Genomic DNA, 16,070 nt, shown 5'->3' with positions numbered 1-16,070 from the left:
GCTATATGTACGTTGAGTGATAAAGTTACCAATAATAAGGTAAAGATGGTTGCATATCAATCCGCTGGTGGAATCCAACATTAGATATGGTATTGGTATTTGGGGTGCAGCTGCTACATCCCATTTAAACATTATAAAAGAATTTGCAAAATAGGTGTTTGATAAGACTATTTGGAAACAATGAAATGGTTAAAACTTTAATGAATCCCAAACAGTTATATATATACAGAAATATTATGGATAATTTTAATAAAAATGAACACAAAATAAAAAGAACAAGGATTTTCAACACACGACTCTCCACAAAATATTCTATACCGAGAATGGCCACAAAGTTTGGTGAGAGGTTACCCGAGTTTTATATTCCATATTATTTTTAACTTACTTCCAGATGAAATTGAAAAGCTTGAGAAACTTCTGGGTTTTTAGAGAGGCAGTGCAGAGATGGATTACTACGACACACATTGAGCTGACTACTTAGCATGAACTACATCTAAACTACATCTAGCTACACTAACATCTAATAACACACACACATGCACAGACAAATGAAGTGAATGAGTGGGTAAATTTTCGTTACTTCTGTGATCAACCAGATTTTGTTAAAAACTAGGATGTATATAATGTTAAATATTTATTGTTATTGTTGTTGTTTGATGGTTCATGTTATTTATTGATATTTTTGTTATTGTTGTTGAATGTTTAGAGATTTGTTGCTTATATTTAACTATTTATAGAAAGTTTATTTGTTGATGGGCAATATTTTATATATTTTGTTTATATATCCAGTTATATAAATTTATTATCTATTTATACTCTGAATAATGTATGTATTATCCCCTTAATGCTATATAAAATGCCAATATTTAAAAATCTGGAGTTATAGAAGCACCACAGCCACACAAAGAGCAATATAACATTTTCTTGAAAAAGCATGAACTATAAACTGATCAAAACAAATAATTAATGAAACTGTAATTTTGTATCTTGCTTTTTTTTAGGTTTCATTATGGACCTCACCGATAAGTCATGTTGACTTGGTGGGGCCATGGTTATGTAAAATTATGTGTTACAAAAAAAAAAAAAAAAAAAAAAAAAAAAATTAAAGTCTACACATCAAATCACTTTAAAATGATGCTGTATATGTTGGGGTCGTTAGGCTATATGTGTTTATGTGTCATATGTTTCAATCTCACGAAACTTCATGGACAAGTTCTAATCAATAGATCAGTTTGTTTTTGAGATATCGTGTGGTCAGATAGGCAGATAAACATAAAGATAGAAATGTTATTTTTCTAGCCTCTCGGATAGGAGATTGCGGATGGCCGAGCGATCGATGTTGGACTCTGAGTCTGAGTTAGAGATAGCGCAGGTTCGAATCCTGTCTGTGACCCTTGCACTTTTTATCAGTACTATCGACTACTGTATCGAATTTCCCCTTATTATGTTTGTTAAGGTCCTCGCACAAGCTAGTGGTCTATGAGGACGGGCAGTATAAGGCTTAAAGAGGGATTGGTTTCTCCTTTCTCCATAAAAAAAATTATAGGCTTTGCTAAAGCTCTGCCATTGATTTTGTAGTCTAAGTGGATGTTGAAACAATCCAAAGTATTCAGAAGAGTCGCAAAATTTTTTATCTGTTCAGACAAAATGACTCAAGAATCCAGGATTCAAGTCTGTGACAGCGTCAGATCCCTGATACTACACTAAGAGGAAGGTGAACTGTAGCTAAACTCATCATTCACGTTGAATCAAAACTTCCCTTCATAGCTACGTTATGCCCCGAAAAGATGTTATATTCCACAGTGTCAATTAAAGTTTATTATTTCAGAAATATGAATTTCATGGTAGAATAATTAGGGTTTGTTTGTTTCTGCCTTAAACTAACAACAATAAGTAAGACAAGAATTTTATATAATTTACGATGTGTTTCGTGGATAAATAAGTAGTGTATTGTACGGTAAAGTGGGTGTTGGAAATAGCATTGCAAAATACACCACTATCTACAATGCAGAACAGATGCTATCTACGATGGCTATTTAATTATATTGCCACGGTATACCAGTTACACGCTTCTCGGGTAGCCACAGCTGGTGATCCGTTCCATGTTATCCGTCCTGAATAATTATCACTTTCCAAATGGGTTCTGCCGCCTATCGGGACTCAATACTTGTGACTTCGGACTGTGTCAATCTTTTGCTGAGGATTTCTCTGCAGAAAAACGTTACATTTGGAGTAAAACAATGTTTAAGTAATTGTGTGTAAGTTAAAATATATGTTACTATAATTAGTAGTGGCAAGACAAAAAATGTATAAATCAGGAGAAGTTTATTAAATTTTAAAGTTGATGATACACTAATGATGTTTTATACTGTCCAATAACGCTTGCAAATATAACGGGAACCCACTTTAAAATGTTTATTGATATAAACAATTGTAATTTATTGTGAATAACAATATATTTTAGTAATTCAGTGTAAGATTCTACACCAAATTACACTGCTAATTAGAGCACTAAAGACACAAAACTCTGTAAGAAAAAAATCGCGAGTAAGATTACATTGAAAACTAGCAATTTGATAAATTAACAGAGAGCAGCTTTGTTATCGGAAGAAATGTTATGAATAAATGTAAAGAAATGCAATGTGTTTCTGAAGCCAAATGCAATATAGACATTAATATTTTCAGTACAGAAATTGAAAATGCACGCCAAACGAACAGTGTTAAAGCCAAATAAAGTGCAATAATTAATGTTCTACGAGGGGTTGTGTATTTATTTATAGAGAAAATGTGTTTGAACGTGAACCTGGACTTCGATAGCCAACTAACTCTCCAATATTTACAGTAGAACGGTCAGCGATCAACATAGCCATACATACATCGAACTTATATCAACAACCAAGCTACCTCTGCGTATTTCCAACGTATCGTGTATCTACAACCGACTCAACCACAATTTAACCTTATATCAACAGTTAATTAGTTAAACGTATTTAAAATAAAACATGAATCAGAAGTTAGCTGATCTAACACATCGTCAATATTAGCATAATAGTCAATTGACCTCAACATAAATGAAAGGTCAATCATCGATTAATATATTTTCACAAATATTATAGTGAGTTGTATATTAAAATTTGTTATATTTTTAGTAATCTGTAACCAGGTTCCATTACATGTTACATTCATGTAGCATTCCATTTGTTATTATATAATATTATATGATATATTACATAATAATCAAGGGGCAAAAACATTTTAGTTTTGTCTATCTGTCTGTTTGTCAGTACGACACTTCCAAAACAAACCGAAATTATAGACTTTCAATTTTTATGAAACTCCATTCCTATATAGAGTTGGTTTTGGTGCTTTTAATTCCATGGGATTTGGCGAAAACAAACATTTTCACATTGGCCTTATGGATAACCATGATTGTAACGAGAAAATAACATAGTAAATAAATGAGTAAACAAACTGAGTACAGTCATATGTGATTTTAACATGTGACTTAAAATCACATATGTCTAACTATCCCAACACATACAACATCTTTTGGAGACGTGGGGTGTAGACTTATATAATTTAAGCAAAACTATGAAACCCAGTTTAATGTTCAAAAGTGTATCATGTGGCTATATATGTCGATAAATATTGTATTTGCAGACTTCAAGTTTTACATGAAACTTAATTATTTGACAGGCCAGTATGAGTTCTATATTGGCTCATATCGAACCATGAAATTTGGTGGAGCGCCGTTGAAACTTACAATTCAGACGGTTGGTACAATTTATCCATTTTCTGCCCGGTTGATGAAAATGTCTTTTATCTATCAGAAAGGTTCACAGGAAATCTCAAGAATGGAATATTCTGCAGACTTCAAATTTTTCAAACAGCCTCAGCGAAGCCTGGTACGCTACACATGGTGTGGCGTACTCCTATATTGTTGAAAGTGGTATGAAGGTATTGCGATGAAGACAGTCTAAACAATGTTTGAAGTTACAGCTCAATGTATTTAGGAAGTGAAAGATGATAGAGATAAGGTAGACAGAGTGAAACACCGACGCCGTTGATGTGAAATATGAGGAGGAATGATGACAGTCTAAACAATGTTTGATGTTACAGCTCAATGTATTTAGGAAGTGAAAGATGATAGAGATAAGGTAGACAGAGTGAAACACCGACGCCGTTTAAGTGAAATATGAGGAGGAATGATGACAGTCTAAACAATGTTTGATGTTACAGCTCAATGTATTTAGGAAGTGAAAGATGATAGAGATAAGGTAGACAGAGTGAAACACCGACGCCGTTTACGTGAAATATGAGGAGGAATGATGACAGTCTAAACAATGTTTGATGTTACAGCTCAATGTATTTAGGAAGTGAAAGATGATAGAGATAAGGTAGACAGAGTGAAATATCGACGCCGTTTACGTGAAATATGAGGAGGAATGATGACAGTCTAAACAATGTTTGATGTTACAGCTCAATGTATTTAGGAAGTGAAAGATGATAGAGATAAGGTAGACAGAGTGAAACACCGACGCCGTTTACGTGAAATATGAGGAGGAATGATGACAGTCTAAACAATGTTTGAAGTTACAGCTCACTGTATTTAGGAAGTGAAAGATGATAGAGATAAGGTAGACAGAGTGAAACACCGACGCCGTTTACGTGAAATATGAGGAGGAATGATGACAGTCTAAACAATGTTTGAAGTTACAGCTCACTGTATTTAGGAAGTGAAAGATGATAGAGATAAGGTAGACAGAGTGAAATATCGATGCCGTTGATGTGAAATATGAGGAGGAATGATGACAGTGTCAACAATGTTTGATGTTACAGCCCACTGTATTTAGGAAGTGAAAGATGATAGAGATAAGGTAGACAGAGTGAAATATCGACGCCGTTGATGTGAAATATGAGGAGGAATGATGACAGTGTCAACAATGTTTGAAGTTACAGCTCACTGTATTTAGGAAGTGAAAGATGATAGAGATGAGGTAGACAGAGTGAAATATCGACGCCGTTGATGTGAAATATGAGGAGGAATGATGACAGTCTAAACAATGTTTGAAGTTACAGCTCAATGTATTTAGGAAGTGAAAGATGATAGAGATGAGGTAGACAGAGTGAAATATCGACGCCGTTGATGTGAAATATGAGGAGGAATGATGACAGTCTAAACAATGTTTGAAGTTACAGCTCACTGTATTTAGGAAGTGAAAGATGATAGAGATGAGGTAGACAGAGTGAAATATCGACGCCGTTGATGTGAAATATGAGGAGGAATGATGACAGTCTAAACAATGTTTGAAGTTACAGCTCAATGTATTTAGGAAGTGAAAGATGATAGAGATAAGGTAGACAGAGTGAAATATCGACGCCGTTGATGTGAAATATGAGGAGGAATGATGACAGTCTAAACAATGTTTGAAGTTACAGCTCACTGTATTTAGGAAGTGAAAGATGATAGAGATAAGGTAGACAGAGTGAAATATCGACGCCGTTGATGTGAAATATGAGGAGGAATGATGACAGTGTCATTATGGCTGTCAAAGTCTGAAGCGTTTTTTCTGTATGACGTATACTCGGTATCTTGCCACTCCTATTGTATATTTATTAAACATTTCGGGTACACAAGTTTTTTTTAAATTTCCATATTCATTTGAATATCCATATTCATTTGAATATCAATATTAATTTGAATATCTGTTATCTAGCCGATGATTATAAAATTTCGTCATTGAAAGAATTTACATATATTATATGAAATAATAACATTTATTTTGATTCCCGTAGTTTTATACCAACACCATCGTCATGTACGACGTTGGAATTGAAATATATCGTATTTAATATAATAATATAAAATTCAATATCATTAATATTTAATATCGTACTGAAAATAAAAGCTGCTTTAAAAGTTGCTTCAAAGTACCTAACGAACTATAGTAATATTTAATATTGTCTGAGAAAAACCATTTAGAAAGAGATAATAACAACTTAATTATCCATTATTTTAACATTATTTCTTAATTATAAGAGTGAAATATAAAATTAATGAATTCAACCATATACGTTTAATAGCAATCAAGATTATGTATCTATGTATGCATATATGTGTATATATATACCTGTATATATATATATATATATATATATATATATATATATATATATATATATATATATATATATATATATATATATATATAAGGGTTCTCATAGGGGTCGACTATTTTAGGTTAGGGGCTGTGATCCTGGGAACTAGTTAAACATATTGAATATTGACATAAGAATCGAGGACCTAATTAATTTTTCTTTGATCTTAGGTTTTGAAAAATGTAAGTAACATTACAAAAGTTAATATCTATATCAAATACTTAATGAACGCAAAACATCATTATTTTCATGAAATTACAAACTAGTAATAATTTTAAATATTGCTCATCGCTTTTTTCTAACATTCGTAATGATTCAAGAGTTATAAAGTTTTTAAACTGGTGAAAGTTTTAATATTGAAATAAAGAGATAAATGTGAAGCAATTATTTTCCTAAAATTGTTATTCCTAATAATATTTATGGTTAATATGTATGTTCTGTAATATACTTTTACAAATTTTATACAAACCTTATGATTTTACTTAGCTTTAAGGTCAACCGATTTTAGTAAAACTTTATCTATTCCATCCAAATCAAATAATTGCGGCACGCTTTAACTTTATATCCATCCCAGAGTATTTGAGTTTTAACTCAATATTGGGTATTTTAAGTAAGCTTTTATAAGTATGAAGAGTTTTAATAAGGTATGTGCTTTTTCTTAAAGAAAAGCTTCAGATATATATATATATATATATATATATATATATATATATATATATATATATATATCTTTTTGTGATTCAATGTTTATTGAAATTAAATAAGGCTATTGCCATTTATACAATTTAATGTATATATATATATATATATATATATATATATATATATATATATATATATATATATATAACTTTATGTATTAAATCCGATTGGTGGTTTCCCATCATGTACTTAGGTATATTTCCGCCTGAACATGTTGTTTCCGGTTCCGCTCGAAACCACGTTAGTCAGCATGTAACTCAAGTACCTAGCACCACCATGTGTTAACATACAATCGTCTTCTCATTTATATTCCCCTATTTTATATCTCTAACCATACATTATATTGCGATACACCACATCGTCATCCATTTTTCAAGATCATCTCTTTGAGTATTTACACAGAATAGCAGTACGGTTTTAAGAGAAGATACTTCATCAACCTTTCTAATGCGGTTAATCATTGCTACCCAGGAGAAAACATAAATAATTACGCATATTTCATATTATTATAAATGTTTTTATGTTTTTAGCATTTCATTATTATTTACGAGTTTTTTTCTATTTACAGTTCTAATCGATCGTTTGATTGTTGGAGCTCATTTATTATTTATAAAATTATCACTTTATGCATATTAATTACTTTAATTAAAAATATAAATCTTATTATGACTATAGATATGTTGATATAATTTAGAAACGCGTATTCCATAAATGAATATTAAGTATCGATGATTATACTAATCGATATAAAACCGGGTCCGCTTTTCGTACCTAGAGAAGACCTGTGCAGATCTATAGCTACATAACAAGATTCTGATGGGATCCTTGAATACAGACATTTACATCCATCAGTAATGAAGAAAAAGGGTAAAATACGTTGATAATGGGCACTAGCACGTTTCGAAAATGTGCCGCATTACGATATAATTGACTAAAATTGACCTATTTTAGTTCCTATCTTTTGAGACTTTCAAAACAAGAAAGTGCTTCGTCGGCTTCTGCAAGAAACCTAATGTATATGTTAATTTGACCTTTGTTGATAGCTTCCTGGCGGCTTCTCCTGCTCAACAATAACTAGCAACAGTTCCTACAGGTTCAGGTTAAAAAGGATATCCTTCACCTCAAAATCTTCAAAGTCTTCAGGGTAAGCTGATGTTGATTGCGGATCTTCAAAGCTATCGCCAGGCCATAACATCAAAGAAAGTATATTTTCGTGCATTGTGAGGTTCTCAAATAAAGTTTATCTCGTACCATTTACGAGATAATATATCACAGCATAAGGTTTTGAAAACCATCGCAGCGTGAATAATCGAGATGAAGATCATTATGTACTTCCCGAAGGTAGAGTCTCACTGATAGCTAGCATTGTCCTATACTGCAATAGTTCCTGTCTTCTGCCTTTGTCTAATATTAGGCGTCTCTATATAGACCGTCCATGACAGAGATAAAATAGCAAACACGTCTTTCTTACATACATATTTCACTGTCCTATCTTATCCTTAAACTAAGGATTTGATTCATCAGAATGGGGAACTGGGGAGCTCTCTGTCACCTCTGGCGCCAAATACATGCTAACGTAATTTCTGTTGTGAATTTTGTTAAATTATCATCATACTTTATATCTTCCTGTACTAACAGGATTTCGGACATTTGCCATCGTTGTAGAACAAAACGTTTGGATGATTGAAATCTATCCTCTTCGTCAGGTGGAGGAGGTATTAATACATCCAAAAATAAAGAACAGAAAGAAGTAAAGAAGGGAAAGAAAAGGGTTCAAACATACCCAAAAGGTGCTTGGAGTCCCGAGCACAAATCACAAGTACGAGGATCACAATCGCACATCACACTAGCACAGGTTACAGTGGGATACTAACAAGAATGTCGATGTCGGTTCTTTCATCGGCACCACGTAGTGTCATCTGAAGTTTTTTTTTAATTTCTTTCTGTTCTTTATTTTTGTATGTATTAATATCTCCCTCACGTGATGATGAGGGTAGATTCTAATCCTCGAAACGTTGTGTTATCCTTTCAAACCTTTCATCGTCAATACCCAACTTTAAACAAAAAAAATACCCTACTAGAATGCGTTATAACGCGATTAATACAAATTTAAGTAGATTAGAATAATGGTCAGTAACGTGTGTGTTACTATCGAATAGAATTCTATAGAATATAATTTTTATTCTGAGACAATTTCTACGATATAAGTCGAATATGCCATCTTTGTTAACAATCAGATTATCAGACTTTGTGTTTTTATATTGGTTTCTTAAAATACAAGATGTAACGGTATCATTACAACTACATAGCTATCAAAATATTAAATAAATATCGCATTGCTTTTTCATTCAAAACATCATCGTTCATCGTTTATTTTACAGTGTTTGGCTAGAATAAACAATTCCAAGCTAATTTTACTCTCACATTTGTTATTTCTTAACGCTTCATAAAAGCGACTATTAATTCAAAATTATGAAAACCTTGAATAATTACTAATAAATATGTTTACATACTATTGCATAATGATCGTGATCAAACCAAGTCCACATATATAGCAATCACTTTACATGATTATAATGATGATAATATAATATCGAATGGTTCCAAGAGTAAATATTTTATATGTTTATTAAAATTCCACTCTATACAGTTATTATAGCATTATTGTTTAAAACTGCCCTTAAAAACATCTATTTGATATTTTGAGATAACAGCAACACATGAAATCCAACATTTTTCCTACTGTAACCCAAAAGAGACTCTTAAATTGTAAATAAGCAGTTAATTAATACTTAATCAACTTGGGTATAATTATAATCAATCCATGTAGCGTCACCGATTGATATCTCAATTTGATAAGGGGCATGATCGTTCCATGAAATCAGTATCTTGCAATGGAGATAAATAATTAAGGAGGTCATGGAGTTAAAGTTGTCATGCATCCAATTTATTTACCACATAATAAAATGAGACCGATCAAAAACCACTTAAATTTCCAAATAGATTATTACTTATGAAAATGTATAGCCTCATATAAATAACATTTATCCTACAAAACAAAAATTTTTAAAAAACTTTTAAAATCTCTCTAAAAATATAAATGAAACCTTTTCTTCCTGAAAACCTGTCTCCACCAAATGCACTCGGAAATAGAGGTTTCAACAATCAGCCACACGGATTGCTGCATACTGTTCATATTTTATATTTTTATTGTGTGATTATTGAAATTAATAACTATGGTTATTAAACATTTAGCAAAATTCAATTAAAAATTCTACAAGAGTTAGCGTGACTTGTTAAAATTCTGGAGTTTTAGAAAAACCTTCACTGGGGGAAACGATATCAATTTGAACACAATTTATTACATATACAAATTATAAAAGATATAATGTTTTAAGCTTAAAAATTTCAAATCTGTTATATGGAGAAGACTCATTCCGAGACCCTGTAATTCTCTTCTACAAAAGAAGTATTTCAACTGACATGAATACTCTAAATCTCAGTGATCGACCCATTCGAAGGGCTAGAAATTCTCCGTCGACAAGGCATATTTCCACTGCAGTACCGCTAAATCCCAGTCATTGCGGAACGTACATGTTTTTATAAACTTTTATTTTCACTTAATATTGCAAAAAAATAAATGCTAACAAAATAACTAACCTTAGTTTAGTAACTGTTCGAAATTCCCTCCTTCACAATGCACACAGCACTCTGCTCGACGTAAAATATTTGTGGTGGCTCTGCGAATGATGTCTGGATTGTTTCTTATACTGTCAAATGCGTTTCGAATTCTAACGAGTAATTCTTCCTTGGTATCAAGCTACTAAAGAAAAATGAGGAGTTGCACCATCGTGTTAGAAAATCATTTTTAATCTTTTTTGTAAAGGGATATCTTCCAAAAGAACAGGTAAATCATTTTTCAGAAATTGTTCGTACATATTTCCTGTAAGGTTTCCTTCAAAAACGAATGGTCCTAGAATTTTGTCATCAATAACGGCACACCAAACATTAATGTGAAATCTGTGTTGGAAAAAGGTTTCTACGGTACCATGTGGATTTTCCTCGCTCCATAAATGACTATTTCTACAATTGAAGGACCCGTTTCTCGTGAAAGTTGCTTCATCAGTAAATAAAATTGAATTCACCCTATCAGCATTGTCTAGAAGCCAATGAGAAAAGTTTAACCGTAAAGGGTAATCTGTCGGCAGCAAATGTTGTACCTTTTGCAGGTGAAAAGGATGAAGTCTTTCTTTACGCAAGATGCGCCACACTTTGTTTCTCGATAAACCAGTGCGATACGCAATTCGCCTCGTACTAGTACCCGGGCTACGATGAATATGTTGAATCACTTGAAGTTCATCGTTAACGCGATGATGTGCCTGCCGTTGAACCGAAAACGAAATTGTTGGAAATGATCCATTCGTTCTTAAAAACTGAAACACTGAAGAAAAGGTTTTCGCATTCGGAATCCGCCTTGCAGGAAATCTTTCCTGATATTCACGTCGAGCAGCTTCCGCATTTCCATTAGCATATCCGTAACAGAACATTATGTCGGTATATTCTTCATTAGAAAATTGAAACGGCATATTAACTTTTATACTGTATCAATATTTACACTTAACTTATCTGTATGACACTTCAATATAAAATATTTAAAAAAATTGTGATTGTTGAACAGCTGTTAGTACTGCCAACCTATGAAAATAATATTTTTGTTACAAAAGTGGTAGAATAACGTAAATTAATTCGCAATATTATTGTTAAGTTTCAGATTTTATGACACTAAAGTTTTTTTACTAGTATGTAATTCATTAGAAAAAAGAGAAGAATGTTTCTATAAATAAAATCTATATATAATTATTTTCAATAATGTTTTCAATAATTAACATGTTTTCTCCAAATATTAGGATGTACGTTCAGCAAGAAATAAAGTGTAACCGATTTTGTCTATTCTTCGTACGTTATTTATTTAATTAAAAATTGATTTTCTTAAAGTTTACGTATAATTTTTATTGGCTTATTTTACATCATTATCTTAAGAAATTAATTCTTTACAAGTTTTGTTAAAGAATTTTACGTGTTTGTTACACATTTAACAAAGTTAATCTACTTGAAACCTAAATGAAACTTGTTTTTGGACACCGAATTTTGCGTATTTCTTCAGATATCTTAAAAATTACTGCAGCTAGAGGTCTGGTACCAATTTTATTCAATTTTTCAGTTCAATTTGCATAATATACATTAAATTTTACGTCCTGGGTAACGCCCAAAATAATTTAATAGGGCTCCCTTTTAACGGTGGCACTGAAATCTGGGCGAAATCTTTCACCCTGTATAGCTCGCTAACTAAGCGTTTCTGGACCTATGTGTATATGAACTTTTTTCATTATTTTCACTGTAAGAACAAGTCCTGACAGTTTCTCCGTTTCTTCATGGAACACCCTGTAGATGACAAATAATAGTTTGCCCAGTGTTAACATTTGACTAACCCCCTAAAATTTCGGTAATTTACTGTTTGAAAGATACTATATTATTTTTTGTGTTTTGGTGTTAATTACTAAAGTAATTTTATATTATAAATGTAAAATTGTGCTCCTATGATTTCTAAATTTTTTGTTCCATAATGGAAATAAAGATGTTTTTGATTTGATTTCATTCAAATTCTATGATAGTTTGACTCGAGTATGTACTGTATTTGGGGGGTGGTGAAGGGTATTTCGTAAATAAAAATGTTGATTATATTTATTCTTATTTATAACAATTCCATGAAACAAAAACATTATTAGTAATTAAAATTTGAAAAAGTAATCTGTTACTATTATTAGTGTGCTAAAAAATAAGTAAAACTATCAAATTATTTCTATACTGGCTATTACCAATGAATAGGTAACAATTTAAGAAATCGTATAAAGACAAAACATATATCCCAAATTCTTTAATACTCTCAGGAGTTAGTGTATTAGGGTCAACTCAGGTCACAGTGCATCTTAGGCTGCTCAGAATTTCAAAACAACAAAAACAAACTTTATATTCGATGGATGAAAATTCTGGTGAAATCATGTTAACAGAGAGTAAATAGTTTAAAGCAATGTTTGCATTTGCTCCAGCTACTGCCATATACGATTAAACATGTATTTTATACCCCTTTGTAACTGAAGGTGAAGGAGTGGAAAACTCAATAATTTACAATAATTATTGTGCAATAAATGTTATTTCCTCTCTATTTACATGGATGAATTTATTGGAGATCAAAGAGTAATAAGAATAAGAGACGAAACATTATCCGATGAATTTAATATTTAAATTTGACTATAGCCGCCAATACTAATAGAAAATCCGAAGTATTAAACAACTTTCTGTCATCCCTACTGAATTGATTGTGATGACAGACAAAGTAACAATGGGGTAAAAATCAGGATAATACTTTGGAAGATTTGATCTACCAACAATATGCACTGTGACAATGACCAATGCCAAGGGTGTGGTAAATCAGCAGAATATATTAGTCATACTTGTTCTGCTACGAACCTGTACTGTCACAACGAACATACATGTTCACTACGAACGTACATGTAATCAATAGTCGATATGCAATCCAAGAAGTGACGTTGAGTAGTAAAATAATTGATAATTAAAAATATATAGAATATTATTTTCGTTTAGTAGTTAATAACCCATAAATAAGTAAAAAATAAGCAAACATAAAAATATGTAAAGGTATAAGCAGAAACAAAACTTGTAGAAGAGTAACCTTTCTTGGGTAGGCAGTATGTAAGTGTGTGTGTGTGTGTGTGTGTGTGTGTGTGTGTGTGTGTGTGTGTGTGTGTGTGTGTGTGTGTGTGTGTGTGTGTGTGTGGTGTGTGTGTGTGTGTGTGTGTGTGTGTGTGTGTGTGTGTGTGTGTGTGTGTGTGTGTGTGTGTGTGTGTGTGTGTGTGTGTGTGTGTGTGTGTGTGTGTGTGTGTGTGTGTGTGTGTGTGTGTGTGTGTGTGTGTGTGTGTGTGTGTGTGTGTGTGTGTGTGTGTGTGTGTGTGTGTGTGTGTGTGTGTGTGTGTGTGTGTGTGTGTGGTGTGTGTGTGTGTGTGTGTGTGTGTGTGTGTGTGTGTGTGTGTGTGTGTGTGTGTGTGTGTGTGTGTGTGTGTGTGTGTGTGTGTGTGTGTGTGTGTGTGTGTGTGTGTGTGTGTGTGTGTGTGTGTGTGTGTGTGTGTGTGTGTGTGTGTGTGTGTGTGTGTGTGTGTGTGTGTGTGTGTGTGTGTGTGTGTGTGTGTGTGTGTGTGTGTGTGGTGTGTGTGTGTGTGTGTGTGTGTGTGTGTGTGTGTGTGTGTGTGTGTGTGTGTTGTGTGTGTGTGTGTGTGTGTGTGTGTGTGTGTGTGTGTGTGTGTGTGTGTGTGTGTGTGTGTGTGGTGTGTGTGTGTGTGTGTGTGTGTGTGTGTGTGTGTGTGTGTGTGGTGTGTGTGTGTGTGTGTGTGTGTGTGTGTGTGTGTGTGTGTGTGTGTGGTGTGTGTGTGTGGTGTGTGTGTGTGTGTGTGTGTGTGTGTGTGTGTGTGTGTGTGTGTGGTGTGTGTGTGTGTGTGTGTGTGTGTGTGTGTGTGTGTGTGTGTGTGTGTGTGTGTGTGTGTGTGTGTGTGTGTGTGTGTGTGTGTGTGTGTGTGTGGTGTGTGTGTGTGTGTGTGTGTGTGTGTGTGTGTGTGTGTGTGTGTGTGTGTGTGTGTGTGTGTGTGTGTGTGTGTGTGTGTGTGTGTGTGTGTGTGTGTGGTGTGTGTGTGTGTGTGTGTGTGTGTGTGTGTGTGTGTGTGTGTGTGTGTGTGTGTGTGTGTGTGTGTGTGTGTGTGTGTGTGTGTGTGTGTGTGTGTGTGTGTGTGTGTGTGTGTGTGTGTGTGTGTGTGTGTGTGTGTGTGTGTGTGTGTGTGTGTGTGTGTGTGTGTGTGTGTGTGTGTGTTAAACGTTATGTTTACTAAACTAGACGTATTACTTTATTGATAACCAACAGATGTTTGATTATTAAACAGATTTTTCATCATATTGTAAGAGTTAGAAACATTTTGTTTGATATATATGACAATGAAAACACTCAAACAAAAATAATATTGTTTATTGGTTAAATTCCGAAAAGAAGGTGAAAATACAATCACAAATTATGAAACTCAATTGTGTTTAAATTTTAAATATAAGTATCACTATTTGCATGATTACTGACATCTCAATAAACAATACACTTTTTTATATAGAAAAATAATAATGACGAAAAAACACACATATTCAAAGGAGCGTATGTTATGAGCAGGAGCAAATCGGAGATGACCTTGACCAGGAGCAGGAGCAAGTCGGAGATGGCCAGACTGAAGAGATAGTTGGTGGCGGACTTAACTAGACCAGATTGAGTACGTCTCTTGAGGCAATCCAGACACGAGCAGAAGCAAGTCGGAGATGGCCAGACTGAAGAGATAGTTGATTGTGGACTTACCTTGACCAGATAGAGTAATTCTCTTGAGGCAGTCCGGACACGAGCAGGAGCAGGTCGGAGATGGCCAGACTGAAGAGATAGTTGATTGTGGACTTACCTTGACCAGATAGAGTAATTCTCTTAAGAAAGTCCGGACACGAGCAGAAGCAAGTCGGAGATGGCCAAACTGAAGAGATAGTTGATTGTGGACTTACCTTGACCAGATAGAGTAATTCTCTTGAGGCAGTCCGGACACGAGCAGGAGCAGGTCGGAGATGGCCAGACTGAAGAGATAGTTGATTGTGGACTTACCTTGACCAGATAGAGTAATTCTCTTGAGGCAGTCCGGACACGAGCAGGAGCAGGTCGGAGATGGCCAAAATGAAGAGATAGTTGATTGTGGACTTACCTTGACCAGATAGAGTAATTCTCTTGAGGAAGTCCGGACACGAGCAGGAGCAAGTCGGAGATGGCCAGACTGAAGAGATAGTAGTTGGTGGCGGACTTATCTAGACCAGATTGAGTACATCTCTTGAGGCAGTCCAGACACGAGCAGGGCAAGTTGGAGATGGCCAGACTGAAGAGATAATTGATTGGGGACTTACCTTGACCAGATTGAGTACATCTCTTGAGGCAGTCCGGAAACGAGCAGGAGCAGGTCGGAGATGGTCAAACTGAAGAGATAGTTGATTGTGGACTTACCTTGACCAGATTGAGTACATCTCTTGAGGCAGTCCAGACACGAGCAGGAGCAAGTCGGAGATGGCCA

General features: G+C 34.0%; 1 protein-coding gene across 8 annotated transcripts in view; it reads right to left on the bottom strand.

The window, feature by feature from the left end:
• Positions 1 to 16,070, bottom strand: part of LOC124361990 (pyrokinin-1 receptor-like) — a 298,750-nt gene that overhangs the window by 43,140 nt on the left and 239,540 nt on the right. The gene's annotated exons all lie outside the window — the stretch shown is intronic.

This window comes from Homalodisca vitripennis, chromosome 5 (genome assembly GCF_021130785.1).
Source record: "Homalodisca vitripennis isolate AUS2020 chromosome 5, UT_GWSS_2.1, whole genome shotgun sequence".
NCBI classification, from domain to species: Eukaryota; Metazoa; Arthropoda; class Insecta; order Hemiptera; family Cicadellidae; genus Homalodisca; species Homalodisca vitripennis.
Note: the sequence above shows the minus strand (reverse complement) of the source record. Positions and strands in the feature narration are given on the sequence as shown.